Here is a 24,455-nt window from a genome sequence, read left to right on the forward strand (position 1 = left end):
TACCCCTGATCACCTATAATTGCACTCCTCAGAGAGTGATGTCCACACACACACACGTGTCTGTGTGTGTGTGTGTGTGTGTGTGTGTGTGTGTATGCGTATGCATGTTTGTGTATGACAGCAACTTCATTTGAAATCCCCGATATGCTTGAGGATTCATGCAGACCGGAGGTCTGAGACCTGCAGGTTGAGTATGAAAAAGGCTGTACGAAGACCACCAAAGCAGGCGAGGCCTCAGAAGTCCAGAGGGAAAAAGGAAACTTCACTCTCGGGAGCCAGGCTTAGTGTATGAGTTTGTTGTCTGTAGGCCTGGGAGGAACAGAGCCGCCCGGCAGGGACAGGGATGGGACCTGGGCAGACTGCATGCTTGCAGTTTATGTTTACTTATTTTGGGGAGAGAGGGAGAGACAGAGCATGAGTGGGGGGGAGGGGCAGAGAGAGAGGGAGACACAGAATCCGAAGCAGGCTCCAGGCTCTGAGCTGTCCGCACAGAGCCTGATGCGGGGCTCGAACCCATGAACTGCGGGATCACGACCTGCCGAAGTCAGATGCCCAACCAACTGAGCCACCCAGGTGCCCCAAATGCACCCTTCAATTTTAGGTGAGGACACTGAAACCCAGGGGTAAGCCACCTTGTTCAGGGTCATATCCCTCGTTGAGGGACAGCGAGCCCAGGGCCCACCCTTCCTGCCCCTCCATATGTGCGGTTAGTGATCACTGCGTGTGACAGCTATCCTGAGGGCTATTGTGACACCGAGCACTGGAGGAGCTCAGTATCATTTGTCAAATGAGCAAACAAGGTCCCAGTTCAATTCTGGTCCTGGCTTTTCTGTCTCTGAGCAAAGTCAGAGCATTTGCCCTCTCAGTTTTGCCCTCTGTAGGATGGGTACAACATCTCTGCCTCTCTTCTAAGCTTATCTTCATTGACTCAGAATTCATTCAGCAAATATTTATTGAGGAGTGCTTATTGAGTGCCAGACCCTCTTCTGAGTACTGGGCACTTTGCACTGAACAAAAGAAGCTAAAATCGTGTTCTTTTCTAGTGAGGGGCGACAGATAAGAAATGATTACAATTCACGGTCTGTGTATGACTTTCCTGGGGCTGCTGGGACCAAGCCCCACGAACTGGATGGCTCAAACAACGGTAATTCATTCTGTTACGGTTCTGGAGGCTCCGAGAGGGGATCCAAGGTTCTGGTGGTTGCAGGCAGGCTTTGGTGTTGGTTTATGGCAGCATAGCACTGCTCCCTGCTTCTGCCCCCATGTGGCCGTCTCAGGTTTTCTGAAGAACACTAGTCATTGCATTGGGCCGCCTGCACTCCAGGGTGTCGTCATCTGAAATGATTACTTCTGCAAAGACCCATTTCCAAATGCAGTCATGTAGTGTGGTTCCAGGTGGATATGGATTTGGCGGGCGGAGGGGACACCGTTTAACCCAGAGCAATAGGTGAGGTGGCGATCACCGCTGAAAAAGCAGGAGGTGTGCCAGGGACAGGGGTCTGGTGGTGAGGTGTCGATCAGGCAGGCCCTGCTGAGAAGGTGGTGTTTGAGCTTCCGTGTGGAAGAGGAGTGGGGGGGGGGGGGGACGCAGAGCTGTGGTGTGGAGGGGCAGCAGAGGCCTTGAGGTGGGTACGTGCACCTGCCCGGACCGTGCGGGATGGTGCGGGGACAGTGTGGCCCGAGTGCCTCAGTCCTGTGTGCGCGCGTGTGTGAGATAGGAGAACGTGAGGGCCGAGGGGTACGTGGGGGCATCCAGGATCTCCTTGCAGCTCTTTGCCTGTCTTCGCGAGGACTTTGGCCTTTTGCTCTCTTGAGATGGGAGCCACAGTTGTGGTTGGAGCATGAGCCGAAGCAGGACTGACGTGGAGCAGCTCACTTAGGGAGTGTTCCAGATTCACATGGCCATTGCAGGATGTGTGAACCCACCCAGATATTCTGTGGCAACTGTTTTCTCTGCGGTTTCTTTTTTTTTTTTTTCTTTTTTTTTTCTTTTTTTTTTTTCAACGTTTTATTTATTTTTGGGACAGAGAGAGACAGAGCATGAACGGAGGAAGGGCAGAGAGAGAGGGAGACACAGAATCTGAAACAGGCTCCAGGCTCTGAGCCGTCAGCACAGAGCCCGACGCGGGGCTCGAACTCACGGACCGCGAGATCGTGACCTGGCTGAAGTCGGACGCTTAACCGACTGCGCCACCCAGGCGCCCCTGCGGTTTCTTTTTTAAGTGTCAGGGCTCTGTTGGCCCTTGATCCACTGCCCTTTCCAGGCTGTTCTTAGTCCTTCTAGATGTCTTTGACCCACCCACCTCCCCACACTTAAACCACAAGCACATGGAAGAGAAAGTAGGCAGACAAGGCCGGGGGTGGCCGGCCCTGTGTGTGTGTCAGCCCTGCTGGGAGCTGCTTATTCTCCGCTAGCCTGGGGCCTGCCTGGTGAACGCTGGGCCTGCGTTAAGGTGTTTATCACCCCGGCAGATTTAGAAAATGCTGAGGTCAGTGTGTGAGCTCAGTGTGTTCAGCTCCGCGGATCCTTCCGTGGATAAAGTCACCATGCTGTGAAAAGAGTCGAGTCAGCTCCCTTGGGCAGGAGGCCGCATTTGGCCTTGAAAATACAGGGCAGGGAGGCATGCCCAAAAGTACCTGTGGAGAGACAGATGAGCCATCCTAAGGTCCTAGCCCAGGGGCCTGGGGCCCTGGCTGCTGCCTGCTCTGTAAGTGGCCCACAAAGTTTTACCCATTGTTCTTCTTATTTGCCATAAAAACACTTAGGCCTGCCATCTGGACATCACAGAAAAGGAACTCCAGGGGGTGGCTTGTCTTCAACACGCTTGGCCTGATGGCCCGAGGCCCGTGCTGGTGTTTGGTTTGCGGGGCTGCTGGAGGAATCCTACTTCGGATTCTTGGCGTCAGAGCCGAAGGGAAATCTCCTTATCTGGCTGATATTTAATTTCCTCTTTGGGCCTCGAAAGGAAAGGGCCTGGCCTGTATGTGATGAGGGGCCCCCGAGAAGTGGGCCGCGCACGGGCGGCCCGATTTCAGGCCCTCTTCCCTGCCTCCACCTGCCGGGGGTAGTGCCCCAAGCGGCCCACAGGGAGGTCACCTGGGAGGCCGGGGGGCGCTGCCTTCCCTCTGGGGAAGCACCACTTCAGAAGATAATTCTGTGTGAGCAGAGATGGTGATTGAACTCCCCAGGGCCAGGAGCAGCCGCTCTTCTGTAGGATTTCAGGAGTTAGTTGCCTTTGGGCACCACTCGCTCATTTCCCCCATCACCCCCCCCCCCCCCGCCCCTCGCCAAACAAAACATACACCCATACAAAATGAAAGTTGCGAAGTTTCTTCCTGGCTAGAAAATGAACATTAAAAGGTGTTTTGTGAGATTGTAATTCCTCCTGCAGAGTTATTTCTGGGGGTGCTATCCCCAGCACATCAAAAGCACTTCCTGGGAGGAGGTGCCTTTTAAATCCTGCGGCCTTCTCCGCCAGACGCTGCGGGACGTTTGACTCAAGTAGCACCCCCAGAAAGTCTGGGGTCTGGCCTTGCGAGAGGCGGAGGCCCTGCCTGAGTGGGAGCCGGAAGAGCTGTTCCCATGAAACCGCTTCCTTGTCCTGTTTCGGGGCAGGGGGTGGGGGTGGGGCTTTATCTCTGTGCTGACTTGCCCCACGCACAAGCACACACTAAGTAAATACTTGTTGATGGGCAGGATCTACTGGATGCCGGCCCTGACCTCTTTTGCTGGGCTCTGAGCAGGCAGCGGTGTGCTGTGAGTTAGCCCAGAGCCCCGACAGCTCCGTCGACTGGACGGTCTCACAGCCGTGGCCTTGGGGACGTCGTTTGCTTGCTTCCTTGGGCCTCAGTTGTCTCATCTTCCACCCGGGGGTTGGATGAAATGGTCAGAATGAGAGCCTTCTTGGCTCCCCTCCTTTGGTGCCTTCCTGCCCCCCCTGCCCCTGGGATGCAGGGGTCCTGGGCTGATCTGCCTGCACCATCCCCCCTGGTCACAGTGGGAGCTCCCTGGGGACAGGAAGAATATGAGCTCTTTGTCCCTGAGAGCCCGACATGTGCAGCACTTCCATAGAGCTCCCGTGTGGCCTTGTGTGGCCTTCGTCCTGCTTGGCCAGAACCCCGCAGCACTCACTTTCGGGGTGAACTTTGATGGGGGAGGGAAGAACAGCTGGCAGGGGATTTGGCCTGAATCTCTAGCCTAGCTCTGGAAGCAGGTGTCTCCAGTGGTTCACCGTGAGTTCCTCGCTCCTGTCTCACGTTTCGTGCAACCTTTTATTCTCGCTTTGAACAAAGTCCCTTTATTTCTGGCTGTTGTTATGAGAATTGTTTTTGCAGTTACTGGTAAGGCAGAAAAGAATGGATCATGACTACAGAATTGTATACATTTTACATTCCAAATTTAAGAACTGTCCATGCTTAGGAAAAATACTTTGTGGAACTTTATTTCGGAGATTATTCCTGGATTTTGGTATAATAGGAAATGTTTTTAACCTATTACCTTTATAATAAAAACTATTAAAATTATGATAAATAATAAATAAATTAGAATTTAATATGCAATAGCCACTGTAAGAACTTGCTATTATATCTTATTTCATCCTCACTATGAATCTGTAAGATCCTTTTTTTAAAAATACACGTTAACCTGGGGCGCCTGTATGGCTCAGTCGGTCAAGGGTCCAACTCCTGATTTCAGTTCAGGTCATGCTTTCATGGTTTGTGGGAACAAGCCCCACATCAGACTGTGAGCTGACAGCACAGAGCCTGCTTGGGATTTTCTCTCCCTCTCTCTCTGACCCTTCCCTGCTACACTCACTCTTTCTCTCTCTCAAATAAATAAATAAACATTAATAAAAACCCCATTAACCTATTTTTTAAATTGCGGTAGAATATATATAACATGAAATTTACCTTTTTAACCATTTTAAAATCTACAGTTCTGTGGCATTAAGTACATTTGCTATGGGATCCCTTTCTTTAGCTCCTTAATGTTATAAATGAGGAAGCTAAAACTTAGAAAAACAAAGTTGCTTGCCTCAGGTCACAGAGAGTAAGAAGTTCCAGAAGTAGGATTTGAACCCAGGACCCTGAGACTCAGAGCTCTGGGATTTCTGGTTAGTGGTTGTTGGGCTCCATGGTTTCTTACCCTGCCCCATGCTCACCACTTCTTTGCAGAAAACCAGCTCACTCATGTGCATCTCTCGTTGAAAAGTTCTAGCATTGGGTTTCGCGTTTTGTCGGGGAGGTGGCTGATCAGTCCGCTCAGTGTGTGTGTGGCTGATGCAGGTGCCACCTGTTGATGGACACTAGGGTTGATGAAGGTTGAAGTGTATACGCCACTGTGTTGGGAAAGGGTGGGTGTTGGACTTCTTCCAGAAGGTTTTTGTAGCAGGGGCCCCAGGGCTCGGGTACCTGGCCTCATCCGGTCTGAGCTTGGAGTTAGAAGGTCTCTGCGTTTTAGTGCTTGTGTTGCCTTGTGGGTGACATGCTTTGGCCTCAGTTTCCTCATTTTTTAAAAAATTTATTTACCCATTTTTGAGAGAGAGAGAGGGAACCAGCAGGGAAGGGGCAGAGACAGAAGGGGACAGAGGATCTGAAGTGGGCTCTGTGCTGACAGCAGAGAGCCTGTAGTGGGGCTTGAACTCAACGAAACCATGAGATCATGACCCGAGCCAAAATCAAGAGTCGGACACCCGACTGAGCCACTCAGGCTCCCCAGTTTCCTCATTTAAAAAAAAAATTTTTTTAATGTTTATTTATTTTTGAGACAGAGAGATAGAGCATGAACAGGGGAGGGTCAGAGAGAGAGGGAGACACAGAACTGAAGCAGGCTCCAGGCTCTGAGCTGTCAGCACAGACCCCGACGCGGGGCTCGAACTCACGGACCGTGAGATCATGACCTGAGCTGAAGTCGGTCGCTTAAGCGACTGAGCCACCCAGGCGCGCCCCCCTCATTTCTAAGTGGGTGGGAAAGATGCTTGTTTGGCTTGCCTGCCACGATTGTAGATGATTACATGCCACGATGTGGGGGAAAGTGCCAGGTAGACTAGGGGGCTGTCAGGCAGCTTTCTATGATGGGCATTTTGAGTGTACCCTGGTAGAGGGGAGTGTCCGGGGCCGACCCTGGAGCCCTGAGGAGGATGGATTGGAAGGTGAAGAGTGGCAGGTTTGCCTTGCTCTGTTTTCTTCCGTTTTTGCCATCAGCTTGTTTCCATCACTATCGCCTAGCTGGTGAAGCACCAGTGTTCCATTGTTTGCTTGGTACTGCAGGTTGGCATGCTCTGAGATTTTCTAGAGTGTGTCTCTCTCAAGGCCCTTGGATTCACCCTCCCCGAGACTCCCATCTCTGTGGTGAGATGAATTGTAACGTCAGAGATCATTTTTGTAGCCATGTGATCATTGAAGGTATACAGCAACGTTCCCTGGGCCTTGTCTGTCTTCCTCGTCTTTACAGCAGATATCAGTTTGTCTTTCCATCCTCCTATCTTGAGTGGCCAAGCATATGGGCTGGGATGCGGAAGACGCACTGGTGGGGGAAGGAGCTCACTTTCTCATGGCAGGTGCAGTGCCTGTCCTGGCCGCACTAACACACTGTGCACTGTGCAAGACCCTGGGTGCAATCTTGAGGTAAAGAAGGTGCGGTCTTACTCTCAAGGAAGCCACCGTCTCATGGGGAAGATACATATACTCAGGACACAGTTATGAGGGCGAGCATAGGTAGCTTGACGAGTAACTGTCACGAGAGGTATAGCCTTTAGTCTAAATGAATGAAAATGTATTGTTTGGGGCTGATCAGAGGTGACTAGGTTTCCCGTCTAGCCATCCCCACAATAGTTTTTTGAGTCATTGCTGTGTCCTTGCATGTTTCATCTGATAAGAAAGCCAGGGGTCTGTGCTGGGTCTGCCAAAGTCATGGCCCTGTCTCACTGTCCACTTGTTTCTGGCTTTGAGAACGGTCCTCAAAGACTAAGTAGGTCACGGATATCTATTTTGAACCGAGCGTGGCTGGGCTGCATGGCCATTTAATTTCCGGATCAAATCCTGTTGGACTTGTTTGTCCAGGAGGCTGGCAGCAAGCACTCTCTGGTTGGTTGTGCGGTGTATTTATAAAGTGTGAAGAGTCTGGAGGTAACGAGACACTCCACTTATCTATTCCTGCAGGAGAGCGGTCGGTCCGTGGAGAGGTTTCAGAAACCTTCAGGAAGCCGGGGGCGTATCGTCGTTCCGCCCCACTTCTTTGAATTTTCCGAAAATTGTTGATCTTCACGAACTTCATGGAACCCTTTTCTTTTAAGAAATCCCATTTAATTTTTACCCCGTGTTAGTTGGCCTCTGCTTTTGTTAGTAATGGCAGCCAGTTGCTTGATTTGCTGTGTGCTGAGCCTTTCATGTGCATTACCTCATTTAATCCTTACCACAGCCTTGGAAAATGGATATTTTTGTGCCCATTTTACAGGGGAAGAAGCAGAGAATCAAAGTGGTGTGGTAATTTGCTCGCAGACCAACTGTGTAAGTAGCAAGGCCGGAGACTTGCACTCAGGGTCTTCTGGTCAGGATCTGGCCTTTGCACCGCACCACACGGGTCTCAGGAGCCCGCGAATGGAAGACATTCCTGTCTGGGAGCAGGGGAGCGGCTCCCGGGTCTGTTCCGTTCGGAGGGGAGATAGGACTTCCCAGCTGTGCGTTGGGGACGTAGGGCCCCCCAGTGCAAAGCGGCTTCCATGCAGAACTGGAGTTATGTTTTATTCTGCCACTTGGAGAGAACTAGACCACAGAATGGTCAGTTTTTACTCTTTGCTGGGTTTTCTCCTGTTTCACTTTTTCTCTAGGTGTTCTTGCCTAAGACCTTGGGTGAGTGCCGTGAGATGGTGAGATCCATGACGGTGCAGGTGGTCACAGGGTCCTTTTAACCACCTCCTCTGTGTACACCAGCAGTTGACCCTAATATTCCTCTGTTGTCAGGATTGCATGCTTTGTCTACATTTTTGAGACGTCAACACAAGCTCTTGGCTGTGTGCGTGCTGTGTCTTTCTCTCCGGTTTCTCCTCCCTAAGCTGCTCACAGAGTTCTGGCGGTAATGTTGCTGCACGTGGTCGTCTACATTTGCCGGTGTGTCCGAATGTTTAGGTGCTTTGCAGAGGCATTGCCTCATTGAGTATCCCCAGCAAGCCACTGTCACCCCATTTTATGGGTGGGGATTCTCAAGGGATGCCATAGACCTGGGACTTTTAGGTAACACACCTCATAGCTTCCTCTGAAAGTTTCATAGATAACATCAGAGGAGTGTTTATTTAAAATCAGTTGTATTCTAGGCTCAGTCAGTTGAGCGTCTGACTCCCGATTTCAGCTCAAGTCATGATCCCAGGGTTGTGGGATCGAGCCCTGCATCAGGGTCCATACTGAACGCGGTGCCTGCTTAAGATTTTCTCTCTCTCTCTCTCTCTCTCTCTCTCTCTCTCTCACTCTCTTGGCCTCTCTCCCCAACTCACACACACGTTTTCTTTAAAATAAAAAAAAATAATATCAGTTGTATTCTAAAGTGAGAGAACCCCTTCAAATGCTGTCTTGCTGGCTGGTACATGCTGGGGTTTCCTGTCAGGAGTCCCTGGCCCATCCTAGTTTTCCTCCCTGCCATTTCCTGCCTTTGTTTCTTAATCTGAGTCTGTATCCTATGAATTGGGGATAATACTAATAGTATTCTAAAAGATGTAAATGAGACAATGTACGTATAATCACTCAGGACTCAGTGAGTGGATTATTACTTTTGGTCTTAAAAAAAAATTTTTTTTTAAGTGTTTATTTATTTTTGAGAGAGAGAGAGAGAGCACGCAAGAGTGAGCCAGGGCAGAATCTGAAGCAAACTCTAGCCTCTCAGCTGTCAGCACAGAGCCCGACAGAGGGCTTGAACCCACGAACTGTGAGATCATGACCTGAGCCAAAGTCGGATGCGTAACCGACTGAGCCACCCAGGAGCCCCATACTTTTGGTCTTTAAACCACAGTGGCTTGGAGCTGCCACAGAAGCAGAGGCCTGAGAAACTACCTCCCTCCCCACCTTGGAGCCTTAGTGACTGACTTCTGCTGCAAGCCCCTCCCCCAAAGTGAGAAGCAGAGGACAAAGCATAAGGAACCCTAAAGAACCCTGATTATAGCTAGAATCTTTCCAAGATTTTCCTATTCTTATTGGTTTCAGGGAACGGTAGCTGGTGATTTGGTTCATTTTCTGGGAACCTGAGCTCTGGGAAGTCCACTTTAACTACATAGCCACTCTCAAGTGCCTGGGCCCATTTAAAAAAATGGAGAAATGCTAAAATAGTGCTTTAGAAACAGGTATTTTAAGTGTGTGCATTGGACACATCAGTACTTTTAGCACACACACATTCAGTGACTATCTAATTTTCCTGAGACCACTTAAAGTCTAAATTTGACACCTTCTGGCCTTGCATCTTGAAGGCCTACGGAAGCATCTAGCAGATTCAGCTTTGCGTTTTTGACCACCTCATGGGAGGCCTTCCATTCCACCCCCACCCCTTGTAAGTCTGAGGCCAGACAGGTATAGGGCAGGTTCCAGAGGAACCAGAAAGGTGACTAGTGATTTTTGATCTTTGGGGATTCTGATTTCACGTATCTGTCACATTATGTTGAGCAATCTGCTTTACTTCCAGCCTCAAGGAACTGCAGTCTTGTCAGGGAGATAGACCTGGCGTTGTGGCAGCCCTTGTATTTTTGTGGGTGCCGATAAGGATGCTCTTCCCCAGGGCTTAAGTCTTGGCGTGGTGGTGGGCGTGGTGGCGGTGGTTTCTAAATCTTAATGCATTATAAACTAGAAATTTGCAAGCTGTGGTTTTTCTTACTGGAAGAATTGCAAATAGAATTAAGGACAGGACTTTCCAGCATGAGCTGCTCTCTGCTTGGGCTCGCAGACTTTAGTTACACCATCTGGCACACTGGGTTACAGTTACCTGTTTGCCTGTCCATCTGCCCAGCTTGATGGGGCAGGGACTTGGCCTGTGCCCTGTTATAGCCTAGGCATCTTACGTGTCTCACTTTATGTGGAAACACAATTGCTACCTACGCAAAAGATTTGCGGCAGTTGGGATCACTTCACGTGGTGGAAAGGAGGCTGTGGGGCTGATTGTCAGGTCAGTGGCCGCCGTTGATTTTGCAGAATTGGCTCTGTACCACCAGGGGGCGTTGGGAGCTGTGTGGCACCAGGCAGGCCTGTCCACAAACCCAACTTGTCTACCTTCCCCACCCATGCCCCTAGTGCTTCTGTTGAGGGACCCGAAACCAGTACCCCAGTACCAGAGAGGTGGTTGGTAACAAGCCCAAGGTGTGAGTGGTGTTATCTCCTATTCTATAGGCTAAGATCTGGAGAAGCCACCCAGCTAACAGGTAGGCAAGTCAGTCCAGATTCCTGGCCTTTAACTAATCCGATATACACTACTGCCTCTGCCCTGAGGACATATCCAGCCATACACGATTAATTAACCTGACAGCCCTAGAAATTTAAATTAGATCTAAGGAAGAACTTCCTAACTTTTCTTTTCTTTTCTTTTTTTTTAATTAGAGCTAAAATGAGACATTCTAGAACAGGGCTTTTCAAGCTGTCATCCATGATCCATAGTCACAGAATCAATTTCGTGGGTTGACAGAAAAGAAAAGAAAGGAGAAGGAAAGAAAAGAAAAGAAAGAAAAAAGGCCAAGTAAAAACTATCAGTACATCACAGATGGTAAGGCTGATGTGTGTTTGTGCATTTCTGCTTGCGAGTCATGGTCAAAAATGTCCTAGAGAGATAGGGATTATAGTTTCGATCATTATAGATTAGATTGTTAGGTGCCTGGGGGCAGGGGTCTGTTGTTTTCTCTTTCTTTTTATGTTGCCTCCATCCTTAACCCAGTGTTGAGTACATGGTCAGTCAGTCTGTCTGGGAGAACTTATTAAATTTCTCCCTTCTTCCTTCAGACCGGAAGAAGTCAGAACACACACTGCCCTGTCCTCACAAGGAAATGAGAGCAGCGGTATTTCCCAGGCTCCGTGTGCGAGGAAAGCAGAGAGACACCGAGCATGTGGTAGTTAAGAGCTTGACTGCAAAGTCTGAGTTTGCATTCTGGGGGTGGCCTGTCCAGGTGTGTGGCTTTGGGTGGCTTCTTTACCCCTACCGAGCTTCACCAGCTCTATCTGTAAGGGCACCCGCCTCTGAGGTACCGTGAAGATTAGAAGAGGAAACTCAGCGCCTTTAGCACAGTGCTTGGCACCTGATAAGCAGTTAGGAAGTTTGTCTGCTGCTCATTTTTGTGGTGAATATGACGAGAGGCTAAGTGACTCACGTGGGGTCCATGGCAGGAAGCCCCTGCCAGAGCTCCCGTTCCGTGATGCTTGTAGGTCTGGAACTGAACTAGAAGCCCCCGCCTGTGGTTGGCGTGTGGTGAAAGGAAGTGGACGGAGCAGTGGCAGCAGGTGTCTGTGTGTGCAGAGAGACGGTCGGGACGGTCTGGTTTTGTAGCTTAGAGAAAACGGCATCTCTCATGTTCAGTGAGCTAGGACTATATATATCATTGTGGAATCTGAGATTATAAGTGGTATTTCTTAGAAAAGCCAGGTACTTTTTATGTAATCAAAAAGCAACAGTTTCAGTTTAATAGTATGGGTTTTGTTGTTGTTGTTTGTTTGTTTTTAACCACACACATGCAGGCAGCTATTTCCTGAAGCCGAACATAGCCACGTGTGTGATTAAACTGGTGCTTTTGTGTCCAACAATAGTGATGTTTTCAGTGAAAGCTCCAAGACCTGGTAAATACAGATTTCTGAACTCACCAACTGGGCCCGGCAGTGCCACTGCCCAGTCAGAATTAACTGTTGGAAAGTAAATATGTGACATGTTGAAGGTGCAAGACGTTGGGCAAAACCCAAAGGGACTTGCTTTGGCATTAGCCTTAATTCTCAAGTCCGAGTTTGTTCAGTTCTGAGTACAGCCTGGGGAGTCGTGAGCCTTCTTTCTCCCTCAAAGTTAAAATATTTTTGCCCTTTATATCCCTTAGTGCTGATTGCTTTCGTATCTTGGGAGGGAAAGGTGGTGGAAAATTATTCAATGATCGAAAGTTTTGGGTTTATACTTCAGCTGGAAATGTGACTTTCTCCCTTGTTTGGAAACAGTCGAGTGTAACAGTTAAGAGCACAGACTTCAGCCAGACCTACATTTCTAGACTGCCTGTGCTGCTTTCCCCCTTGATTTTTTTCCAGCTTTATTGAGGTGTAATTAACAAATAAAAATAGTACATATTTAAGGAGCACAGTGTGATGATTTCATATACGTATATGCTGTGAAGTGATGACCACCATCCAGTTAATTAAGTAACACATTCATCGGCTCCCGTAGTTACCACTTTTTTTCTTTGTGTGGTGAGAACACTGAAGGGCTACTCTTAGCAAATATGAAGTGTACGACGCAGTGTTATTAACTGTAGTCACTATGCCGTACGTCAGGTCCCTACAACTTACTCATCCTATAAATTAAAGCTTGTACTCTTTGACTGTCATCTCCCCATTCACCCCAGCCCTCGGCTCCTGGCAAGCCACCATGCTGCCCTCTGTTTCTGTGAATTTCACTGTTTTAGGCTCCACGTATCAGTGAGCTCATATGGCTTATTTCACTTAGTGTGATGCCCTCCAGCCTAATCCATGTCGTCACAGCCCGTGCTGTGTGACTTTGGGCACGTAGCTTAACCTGCCTGCATTCCATCTGTGAAATGGGCTAATGATAATACTACTACTGGGGAGTTTGCAGAGGCTTAATTGGGTAATATATGCAAAGCCGTCATGGTAACCTCTGCGTATGAACTCTTTAGGACATGGGTGCTGTCATCACCACCATCATCATCATCCCAAATATTAGCGGAAGGTCTTTACAGGAGACCAGGATTATAGACCTGGCTCTGCCATTGTTAATAGCTGGTCTTGGATACATTGCTGAACCTCAGTGTTGTTTTCTCTAGAACAAGGGAGAGGCCCAGATGCTTCAGACTCCTTCTACCTCGAATGTTCTGCTTTGCGTGCTGTGCACTCTGTTTCTTCTGAGGCCTCAGGATGTGATGCTGGCTGCTGGGAGGGTGAGATCCCATTTTCTGTTAAGGACCTGCAGCTCTCTGCCCACTGTTGGTCCTCATAACCTTTGTTTTTCTTTCCTTGATTTTATATTCTCAGTGGATCTCCCTTTCCCTGGCCTCTGCAGAATGACTCCATGCTTTCCATGCTTTTTCTAGTGGATTCAGACCATAGGTATGCCTGGTGGGCCGGAGTTAAGTCTCCACGTGGGAGAACCTCACACCTTGGGGAGGTTACAGATAAGGGTGATCCCTTCCCTTTGCCGTTGGATTTTGAATCCTGTCTGTGTTTGTCCTTTCCATATTCCCCAGCATGAGCGCTGGGGCTGCCTGTATGTGAGGTGGACCAGGGAAAGCCACTCATGAGAAAGGGAGGACTTTTTGATGTGTACTAAACTACTTTCTCGCTTTGTCTCCTTTCTGGCCGTCAGTTTCATTGGAATTTTAAAGGGCTTACCCAAGCTAATCTTGGTGTGATTTTCTATTTTGCATGTGCATCTTTGCTAGACGCCCCGCCCTTTTGAAAAGGTGGAGCTGTGGACTTCACCTCTGGCCTGCCGCTGGTGTTTGAGGTTTAGCTCCCTGTTCTCTGGGACAGGCGTGCACAATGAATTAATTGAGTCATTTGCAGCCCACTTCCGGCCTAATTGAACACCTGCCCGGCAGCTGCTGCCAGCGCGCCTGCCCGTTACCTGGTTTGCCAGCCGTCCCTGTCATGTCAGTGTCTTGCTTGTACCAGAAGATTCGGTTTTGTCACTTGCAGTTAGCTTACTGTGTCCTTCAGAGAACTGCTTTCTTCTTCACTTAATTTAAAGGTGCCAATGCATCCTCTTCTGGGACAGTCCCTCTGCATTCCCATCTTGCCACTGTCCTCCCGGTTAAGATCATGGCTGAATGGCAGCCTCCTGACAGCTGCTGCGAGACCAGATGCAGAGAGGGGGTATGTGTGCATCCTGGCGTGGTTCTCATGCTCGTCTCCCTCTCCCTTGGTCCCCAGACTAAGTTTCTACTGAGTCCTTCTTAAAGTAGTGCTCACGGTTTAGAGCTAGTGAGAAATACTCTTTTAAGGGAAGGGACATAAGTTGCTTTTTCAATTAAGCCTTTACTTTGTTAGAGCCGTTTTAGGATCACAGCAATATTGCGCAGAAGGTACAGAGATTTCCCACATACCCCTGCCCCCCATGCATGACCTCCCTCATTACCCACACGCTCCCCTAGAGTGGTACAGTTGTTACAGTCGGTGAACCTACATGGACACATCATCATCACCCAGAATCCATAGTTTACCTTAATTAATTAATTACTTTTTTTAAAGTTTATTTATTTTATTTTGAGAGAGAGAGAGAGGGCATGAGCAGGGGAGGGACAGAGAGAGAGAGGGAGAGAGAGAATCCGAAGCAGGCTGTGTGCTGTCAGCATAGAGCCCGATGCGGGGCTCGGTCTCGTGAACCGTGAGATCATGACCTGAGCTGAAGTCAAGAGTCGGACACTTGACTGACTGAGCCACCCAGGCGCCCTCATAGTTTACCATAATGTAATACTCACTCTTGGTGTTGTACATTTGAAGAATTTGGACAAATGTATAACGACACAGATTCAGCCAATGACATATATCTGGTATTTTCACTGCCCTAAAAATCCTCTGTGCCCTGCCTATGCGTCTCACCCCGACCCCTGGCAACCATGGATCTTTTAGTGTCTCCACAGTTTTGCCTTTTTCACAGTGTCGTATAGTTGGAATTATATAGCGTGAGGCCTTCTCGGATTGGCTTCCTTCATGTAGTGATATGCATTTTAAAGTCCCTCCGCATCTTTTCATAGCTTGCTGGATCGTTTCTTTTTAGTGCCGAGTAATATTCCACTGTTTGGATGTGTCCGTTTCTTTATCCATTTACCTGCTGAAATGGATGAAGACTTGGTTGCCTCCAGGTATTGGCAATTATGAATAAAGCTTCTATAAACATCCCTGTGCAGGTTCTTTTGTGGACATAAGTTTTCATGTCTTTTGGGTAAATACCAGGGAGTGCGATGATTGCCGTATCACAGGGTCAAAAAACGTTTAATTTTGTAAGGAACGGCCAAACTGCCTCTGTCTCCCAGTGCCGAACTGCTTGGTATTCCCAACAGCAATGAGTGGGCATTCCTGTTGTCCACATCCTTGCCGGCATCTGGTCTTGTCGGTGTTCTGGATTTTGGCCGTTCTAATAGGTGCACAGTAATGTCTCATAATTGTTTTAATTTACATTGCCCCAATGACATATGATGTGGCAAGTCTGTTTTTGAAAGAGTGCTGACTTTGTTTGACACTAGAAGTTTATGTCTTTCCAAAGAGAAAAGTGGCTTTGCTAAAAATGAGAGCCAGAGCAGAGAATCCAGTCTTCCCTGATAACAGAAAGCCTTCCTGTTCATGGCCTATGTTGGGTCTTCTCAACTCTTTTCTTTGGTTCAAAATCTCATAGCCAGCAGCATGGTTTTCAGCGGAGCCCTGGCTTAAGTGTGATTTTGTTGTTAAAAATATTGTGGAGGGGCGCCTGGGTGGCTCAGTTGGTTGAGCGTCTGACTTCAGCTCAGGTCATGATCCTACGGTTCGTGAGTTCAAGCCCCGCTTCTGGCTTGCCGCTTGTTAGCACAGGGCCCATTTGGGATCTTCTGTCCCCCTTCTCCCCTATGCCCCTTTTCTGCTCGCACACGCACAAGTGTGTGCTCTGTCTCTCTCTCTCAAAAATGAATAAATATAAAAAAAATACTGTGGAGACACAGCACCCTTTGTTAACTCTTTGGTAGAATTGTGTATCTTAATTTTCTCTTCATGGTGTTCTTGGCCTTTCAAAAGCAAGTGTACTATTTGGGCATTTGGGTTCCTTCTGCCCAGGTTTGAACTTATGCAAAAATGGAGTAAGACAAGAAAAACATCTGTCTTTGAAATTCTTTGATCTCATTGTGGTTTTACATTTGCTTTCAGTTTCCTTTTGGTGTTTCTGTGTAGAATTTCATATTTTAAAAATATTTTAGAGGGTTCTTCAGAAAGTTACACTTAGAACTACCATAGGGCCCAGCAATTCCACTCTAGGTATCTTTGTGAACTGAAAACAAGGACACAGATCTTTGTTTACAAATGTTTATAGCAGCTGTGTTCATAGCACCCATTATGGAACAACCCAAATGTCTGTCAACAGATGAATGGATAAATAAAGTATGGTATATCCATGCAGTGGAATATGGTTCAGCCACAGAAAGGAATGAATTACGGATGTGCTGCAACATGAATAGATCTCAAAAGCATTATGCTATAAGTGGAAGAAGCCAAATAGTGGCCAAATATTGTATGATTCCGTTAATGTGAAATATCCAGGTGGTTGCAAGGGATTGGTGGTGGGGAGACCTGGGGATTGAGCCCCTAATGGTGCAAGTTTTCTTTTGGGGTGATGAAAATATTTTGGAACTAGGTTAGGGGAAACAGTTGTACAACATTATGAATCTCCTAAACACCCCTGAATTGAACACTTTACCTTGAATGGTTAATTTATGGTCCATGAATTTGGCCTCGAGTAAAAAATTAGGCGAGGTAAGAGACAGAAAGTGCTTGGCACACAGTAAGCATTTAATAGATGTTAACTTCTAATTGATTTAACTAACTTCAGTCTTGGTTGGAGTCTCGTTTCATTTCTGCGGAAGGAGAGAATGCGGTGGACTGAGGGAGAGACACAAAATGCTGGAGGCAGAGAAATGAGTTGATTTGAGCCAGCTAGGTTGTTGTTAGACTTTTGAAGAAAGGAGACAGAAAGTCCTGTTTCCCGGATTTCTTCTAGATAGCCACTTGCAGCCTGTGGAAGCTGGTGGAAACTCACTCCCACCAGCTCGAACAAGACAAGTTTGGGAAGCACTTTGAAAAGCGTGTGGCAGGTGGCAGGCATCGAGGGCTACAGAAGCGTTTGATTAAATTAAAGAAGAAGAAGGGGGAAAAAAAAGCCAAACCCAAGCGAGTTGTAACAGTCCTCAGGAGGCAGCGATGGGGAAGCACCCCCTGCATGCCTCCCCTCCCCCCCCCTGCTTCCTCAGACTTCAGAGAGTGCCCTGAGGCCAGCCCGCCTCCAGTCTCTGCAGAGCCCTGGGCCTCTGGGTTCCTCCTCGCAGGCTTGGTTTTGTGTGTCTGAGTCCTGCTTTCTTCCTCAGAAGAAGGGACTTGAGTCATCCCCTGGGCCCGGATGAACCTTCCTGCGGCGTAGAGGACCTACGGAGAGGCTCTGTCCCTCAGCTGTAAGGGGTGAAGGGGAGGCGGGGGGTTGGCCAGGAGGTGGTTGGGGGGGGGAGCTAGGCTGACTTTCATTGATGAAGAAATACAGTTTTTAGCTCTTCTTAGCACAAAATTGTGACGTGCAAAGCTCTGATTTTAGGACATTACTTGATGTAAATGGGTATATTGACCTCTCTCTTTCTAATTCTGTTTGCACTAAACATCTTTACTACACAATTAGCACCTTATTATGTACTGGCTTCACCAGTAGCGCCCGAGTAGTGTCAGCCCTGGTGTAGAAAGAAGAAAGATCATTGGCCTTGGGGTCTGAAGAGTAATAGCTTAGCAGTTGCGTGTACAGGATTTCTACTTAGTTTTAATATTTAATCTGTTAACTCTTACTGATTTTGGACCTGGCACCCCCCACCCCCGCTGCCCTTGGGGCCTGCCGAGTGTCCTTCCTGATTGGTCCCCTGTGCCGTTGGTGGACCACTGATTGATCTGACTAGGCCAGATAGGCCTTGCTCTGAAGTTTTTATTTTCTTTTAAGTTTTTAAAAAATTTTTATTTATTTAGTAATAAGGGCAGAATTTATTGTGAGGCCAGGATGTCCCAGAGGCTCTAAGACCATAATTACGGCCATGTAATAGGATGTAAAATGGGGTTTTTCCACAGAACCTCCAGTACTGGGGTATCCCCTACTGAAGTGAGGCAGCCTCCTGTGTGAAAAATACAAAGGAAAAGCGTGGAACTGGTTTTACCACTCTTGGACCCCTCAGCCAGATCAAAGGTATTGGGGGTGGGAGTCAGACTGTGGAGAGGAAGAGGATTTAATGGAGAGATGTCTTTGGAGACATCTGCCATCTGTCCCATTGTACCCGCCATCATACCACCCAGCGTCTGCCTGAGGAGAGCAGAGAGGCCTTGTGGGCATCATTTCAAGCTCATCTCCCAGAAGTTTTGAACTTGAGGCCCAAGAGCCTTTGTCTCTGAGGTGGTGAAGCCGGAATGGGGCCCTGGAGCTCTGGTGGCCCGGATTTCCTGTCTGGAGGAGAAAGCTGGCCTGCCAGGGGTGGGGGGTAGGAGGAACCTGCAGGCAGAGAGAAGCAGAGAGAGGAAACATCTCTGTTCATCTGCGAGTCCCCAGCTACCCTTCCTATGACAAAGTTTCTCTTTTGCCTTGGCTAACTGGAGGTGTTTTGTTTAGTTGCTTACAGCCAAGGGCCCCAAATAATAGACATTGTGATCTTCAGCAACCACTGAACTTCTCTTAGCTCATCTTTTTCCTCATGTGTGCAATGGCAACAATAATTGCCTCATAGTTACTGGAGTGTTCAGATGCAATAACACGTAAGTGAAAACTTTGGGGGAATTGTAATGTAGGGAGCACAGAGGCTGTGACAGCTCTGTGATTTATTTTATTTTATTTATTTTATTTTATTTTATTTTATTTTATTTTATTTTATTTTATTTTATTTTATTTTATTTTTTAATTTACATCCAACTTAGTTAGTATATGGTGCAACAAGGATTTCAGGACCTTAATGCCCCTTACCCATTTAGCCCATCCCCCCTCCCGCAACCCCTCCAGCAACCCTCTGTTTGGTCTCCATATTTGCGTCTCTTATGTTTTGTCTCCCTCCCTGTTTTTATATTATTTTTGTTTCCCTTCCCTTGTGTTCATCTGTTTTGTATCTTAAAGTCCTCATATGAGTGAAGTCATGTGATATTTGTCTTTCTCTAATTTCACTTAGCATAATACCTTCTAGTTCCATCCACGTAGTTGCAAATGGCAAGATTTCATTCCTTTTGATTGCCGAGTAATACTCCAATATGTGTGTGTGTGTACACACACACACACACACACACACACACACACACACCACATCTTCTTTATCCATTCATCCATTGGTAGACTTTTGGGTTCTTTTCATATTCTGGCTATTGTTGATAGTGTCTGTGATCATTTTATTAACTACTTGACACTAATGAATGACTTGATTGTTCTGAAGCTGTTTGTTTCATTGTTTAACTTAAACGTTCTTTCAGAAATAAAAGGTGCCCTTAGCATGTTCCATTTTTTTAATCATAGAATTAAAACAAGCGTAACCTGGACTTAGGTATTTGTAGAAGTGAGTGAATGGGTCTTGGTAAATTATGGCCTTTTCAAGCCTAATAAAAGCTTCCTCTGAGGTGAGCTCTAAATACGTCTTGGTGAGCAGTGAGTATGGATTCCATATCCATGGGCTGTTCTCTGCACTTCTGTGCCAGGGAAAATAGTGCTGAAATTTTAGAGTGATTGCACATTTATTTGGCTTTGAAATTAAGTCGTCTTGGGTTTGAATCCCGAAGTTTCCACTTACTAAACTATGTTGTCTTTGAGCCTCAGTCTTGTCATCTGTAAAATAGGAATAATCCAACCCTGCAGATTGAGAATTATAGGAGATAATGTACTTACGGTCCTTGGCCATGTCTTGTATGTGGTAGGTGCTGAGTAAATGGGGCTGTTACTATTAAAAAATGAAAGTTTTAGTTACAGTCTCAACTAAAGGGAGTGAGACTAGAAAAATATGAATTCGAATTGGCATTTAATAACAAAATCAAATCAGCACTATAAAAATCAATTTATCAACTATTATTGGGTGTCTCGTCTGTGCAAGGGCTGTGGGTGCGGTGTAGATCAGAAGGTGTATAACACCCTTCTTGTTTGTTGGGGGAACAAGTCATGTACGTATAACAGGTAACACGCAAAGAGTTGGACTTTGGAGGATGACTGAGGATTGGAAACTGGGAGGCATCACAAAGAAGGAACTAGAGCTGACGGAAAAATGAGGCAAGAGAAGCGATATAAAGAATTAAACATTTAGAGTGATCTTTAGAAAAGGCCAAATGGTATATACACATTATGCCTCATTCCCCCTATTTTATGTTTCCTTTGTCTTCCTGATTCCATCCCAGACCTGCTTACTGTTTCTGATCAAGATGGTGAAGATCCAGACCCGTAGCGCATTCCAGACTTTAACATTTTTTTGAAGACTCATTTTCTCTGTGAACAGTTGGCTTTTTGTTGGCCCACACCCTTCAATGATCAGAATTCTCCTGGCACATTCTGCCTCCCCCCTCCCGTTTGCTCTGCCTTATTTTGGTTTCTTGCAATGTAAGTGGCCTTTTGGGAATTTTATCATGTTGAATCATGGCCACTCGTGCAGCAGATGTTTGTTGAACACCTACTATAGGCAGCAGGCAAGGCAGTGTGCTAGGGAGGCTTGGGGACTAGAAAGATTGATGAGACAGGGTGGTCCCTGCCCTGAAGTAGCTCACTTAGTGGAGGGAACAGATGGGCAGATGGACTCTAATTAAATGTGATTAGTGCTTTATGTTGGTCAGATAAGGAAAGACATTTGGCAGGAGCCCCAAGTCCCCAAGTCCTCCTGCAACCACTTGCTGCTGTGCTCGCTTCATGAAGGTCCACCTCCCTGAGCACAGTCTGCAAAAATGCATTCTTTATTAGGTCTGCAGTTCTGATGTGAGATTTCTCTGTGCGGGTCCCTGCTTGGTGAAGTGTTTAAGTGAAGGTCCCTTTTGTCACCCCCACGCACATCCTCCTCCGGGCAGGAAGCCTAGATGGGAAGAAAAGTCTAGACCCAGGAGTCCGATCTCTTCCTGTCCTCCCACACACTTACACCTGCATCTCCCCAGGCTCCCCTGTCTCAGAAATGGCACCACCATCGACCCCGAGGCCCGAGAGCCCTGTGACGCCTCCCGCTCTCTCCACCCCATACCTCATTAGTCACCAAGCCCTGTCAGTTCTGTCTCCTCCTCCTGCTCTCCTCTGCTGCCGCCCCAGCCGGGGCCTCCATCTCCAACTGCGGGTCATGATTCCGGTTACTGGTTGTTGGGTTCTGAAGGTAATTTAGAGTTCTTTACCAGCCGAAAGTGTGTGCGTGTGTGTGCGTACGTACATACGTACTGGGTTGTAAAGTGTCTTTCCTATTCTGTAAGTTACGGTAAAAAAAAAAGAAAAAAGTTGTAAAGTTTCTGTTTGACAGACATCTGTACTTTCACGTTGAGCTGCAGCCACAATAAACAACTTCTTATGAGGCAAATTGGATGATGTTCCCTAGAGCAGAGTCACATACTCTTAGGAGAGGTACAGTCTGTGTGGTCACGAGGTCTGTGCCGCCTGGTCCCTGCCGGCCTCTTGAGCCTTATAGCTCTTTCTGTCTCATGGGATTTGAGACCCCTTGGGGCCTCTGCATGTGTTCCCCTGACCTCTCAGACTCAGGCCCCTCATGACCTGCCCCATGGTACCCGGAACTGCAAGTTCACAGCACTTACCAGCACTTACTACGTCTATAAAGAAATCGTTCTTTGCTCACTAGACATCTGTCTGGGGGCAGGGTCACAGGCTGGCTCACATCCTCCGTCCCGTCCAGAGGGCACGGTGTGCGATGTCAATCAATGGATGCCTCCTGGGTATTCTGTTAGCTGTGGATGGTAAAGGAAGGCAGGAGTCTCATGTTTGGCAGCATTGACTGTATCTATCAAAATATTCCTCACTCTCTTTTTCTTATCCAACCTTTCCAGAAAGCATTTCTTTAATTGGCCATGTTTATTCATGTCGATGGTTCAGAATCTTTTGAGTGGGTTTTTTGTTTGTTTGAGATTATCTTTTAATTCGGTGGATTCCCAATGCCCTGTTCGAACTGGGTGAAGAGCTGTTGGCCCACATCTGTTGGGCGGGCCCTCAGTCCCTCTTGGGATGGGCAGTGTGGTCTTGTGAAAGAGTCCTAAGCCCCCAGGTCAAGTGAGCGAGGCCTTGGCCACACTGGTTCTTTGCAATTCAGCTGTGAGACTGCTTCCTGGGCCACTGAATGGGGGTGATGACAGCATACCCTCTTCCAGCCCAGCTGATCATGGCAGTCAGGGGGAGATCAGTCGTGTGGAGGGTACATGACGTAGCAGTGTTTGCTGTTCAGGAAGGTGGTTTGGTTTTTTGGTTTTTGGTTTTTTTCTCCCTTCTTTCTTGGATCTCCTTGTGCTTTGCTTGACAATGTTCCTTTGTTATTGGAGAGATCCTACAGTCCCAGTGGTATCAGGCCCAACCAAGGTCAAGGGCAGTTCTCTCACCTGTCGAGTGAGTGTAGCCTGGGCCATAGCCATTCAGATTCTTTCTCTGTGTTCATATACTGGTGATTTTTTAAAACCTTGATATTTGACCTTGGGGCCTTTCTGGCTTTCATTAAGTGTGATGACAACTCTGTAGTCCGCTTTGGCCCCAAAATCATAACTAAAGTGAAAATACTCACAGCTTTTTGTTTATTGAGTTTATATGCCAGATGTGTGCTCAGGGCATCTGCGATGCGTTACCTTTCCTCCCACCCACTTGGTGGAGTAAGTGGCAGATTCCTTATTTTGCAGAACAGGAAACTGAGGTCCAGTGCATTCGAGAAACTTACCGAGATCTGCTAGTTGGAGTTTTCTACAGCACCCCATTCTCATTTTAGTTACAACTACCCTGTTATCCTTTTTTAAAAATGTTTATTTATTAATTTTGAAAGAGAGAGAGAGAGAGAGACAGACAGTGAGTACAAGGAGAGGAGGGGCAGAGAGAGGAGAGGGAGGATCCCAAGCAGGCTCCACACTGTCAGCGCAGAGCCCATTGCGGGGCTCGATCTCCCAACCTGGAGATCATGACCTGAGCCAAAATCAAGAGTCGGACGCTTAACTGACTGAGATGCCTAGGCGCCCCTCTTTTTTTTTTTTTTTTTCCTTTTTTTTTAATTTAGTTCATAACGATCATAAACTCCTTGAGAACAACTTTCGGTAGCTGTGTTTTGTCTATTCTCCACTGTCTGCATTCCTGATTGGTGTAATCCAGGCTTTTCTGGGTGAGACACTTGCTCAGGAGGCCTGGTTGTCTGGTCTGGGCCTTCCCATCCCGTACTGGGTGCTGCAGGGCTGTCCTTGGCCATGGGGGAGCTTCCTGCCCCATCTGTTCCTGCCCCACCCCCCAGGTGGTGGAGTGCGTGCCGTGCCGATAGGATGGAGTGCACGCTCTGGAAATGGGAGCTGGTCTCCCCTCTTCCTGACTTTTTATTTCTAAATGCTTCTGTTTGTCTTCTCTGGGCCGCATTCATTTTCCCTCTTTACTGCTGCAGTTTATTGCTCTTTGCTGGCTCCTTTATTTTTATTTTCTAAACTTGCCTGAAATGCATCTTGATTTTGGCATCTTCAGATGTTTAGAGCCCTGCACTTTGTTGCTGATGATTTCCCTCATTTTGCAGAATTCCATTTGGTTGCAAGTCTATTTTGCAAGACTCTGCTTCTTTCCTTTCCATCATTAAATTTTAATATATTTTTTTCTGTTCCTGATCTTTTATAGAAATTTGTCTTCCATTTGTTTAGATTGTTCTAATGGCCCTTCCGTGTGTTACCGTTGGACTTCCCATCAGACTGACTTGTTTTGGGAATTGTATGTTCACGGAGCAGAGGGCCCCTTTATGGTGTCCTTGCGCTTTCTAAAGGGCAAATCTGTCCATATCATGTGGCGCTCTACACCGTTCACTGGCTCTGATAAGATCAGTTCTGAACACTTCATCGCTGTGTGGGAGACCATGGGTGTCCTTCCCTGCTGCCTCTTCATCCACACCTCACCTGCCGTGACTCCCTGCTCCCCCGTATACCAGAGCAGCAGTTCTCAAACTTCCTGTTTCATAACCCCTTTAAAAATTCTTAACAATTAATGGCTTCTCCAAAGAACTTGTAGTTATGTGGATCATATCTAGCAATATTTATTATATGAAATCCAAATTGAAAAGATTTAAAAATATTTGTGAAAATTAGTTTAAACATAGTAGTAATAAACATGATAACATAAATTTGTCATGAAAAATAACCATTTCCAAAATAAAAACGTTTAATGAGAAGAGTGACATTGTTTCACATTTGTCCAGATCTCTTTGATGTCTGCCTTCATGGGAGGCAGATGGATTCTCATAAATGCTTCTGCATTCATTCTGTTGCAATATGTTGCGTTGGTTGAACTGTACAAAGACAATACAGCCTTACACAGATACGTGGCTGGAAAATGGAGGAGTATTTTAATAACCTTTTCA

General features: G+C 47.2%; 1 long non-coding RNA gene across 1 annotated transcript in view; it reads left to right on the forward strand.

Annotated features, from left to right (window-relative positions):
* The first annotated feature begins 17,182 nt into the window (after positions 1–17,182).
* The window catches only part of LOC124505700 (uncharacterized), a 37,650-nt gene continuing 30,377 nt past the window's right edge, over positions 17,183–24,455 (forward strand). Inside the window, exon 1 of the long non-coding RNA XR_006960702.1 lies at positions 17,183–17,360. This is a non-coding gene — a long non-coding RNA (uncharacterized LOC124505700). The remainder of the gene's footprint in view (positions 17,361–24,455) is intronic.

This window comes from Lynx rufus, unplaced genomic scaffold (genome assembly GCF_022079265.1).
Source record: "Lynx rufus isolate CCGP_SWC_20201006 ecotype Redwood Valley unplaced genomic scaffold, mLynRuf1.p SCAF_9, whole genome shotgun sequence".
NCBI classification, from domain to species: Eukaryota; Metazoa; Chordata; class Mammalia; order Carnivora; family Felidae; genus Lynx; species Lynx rufus.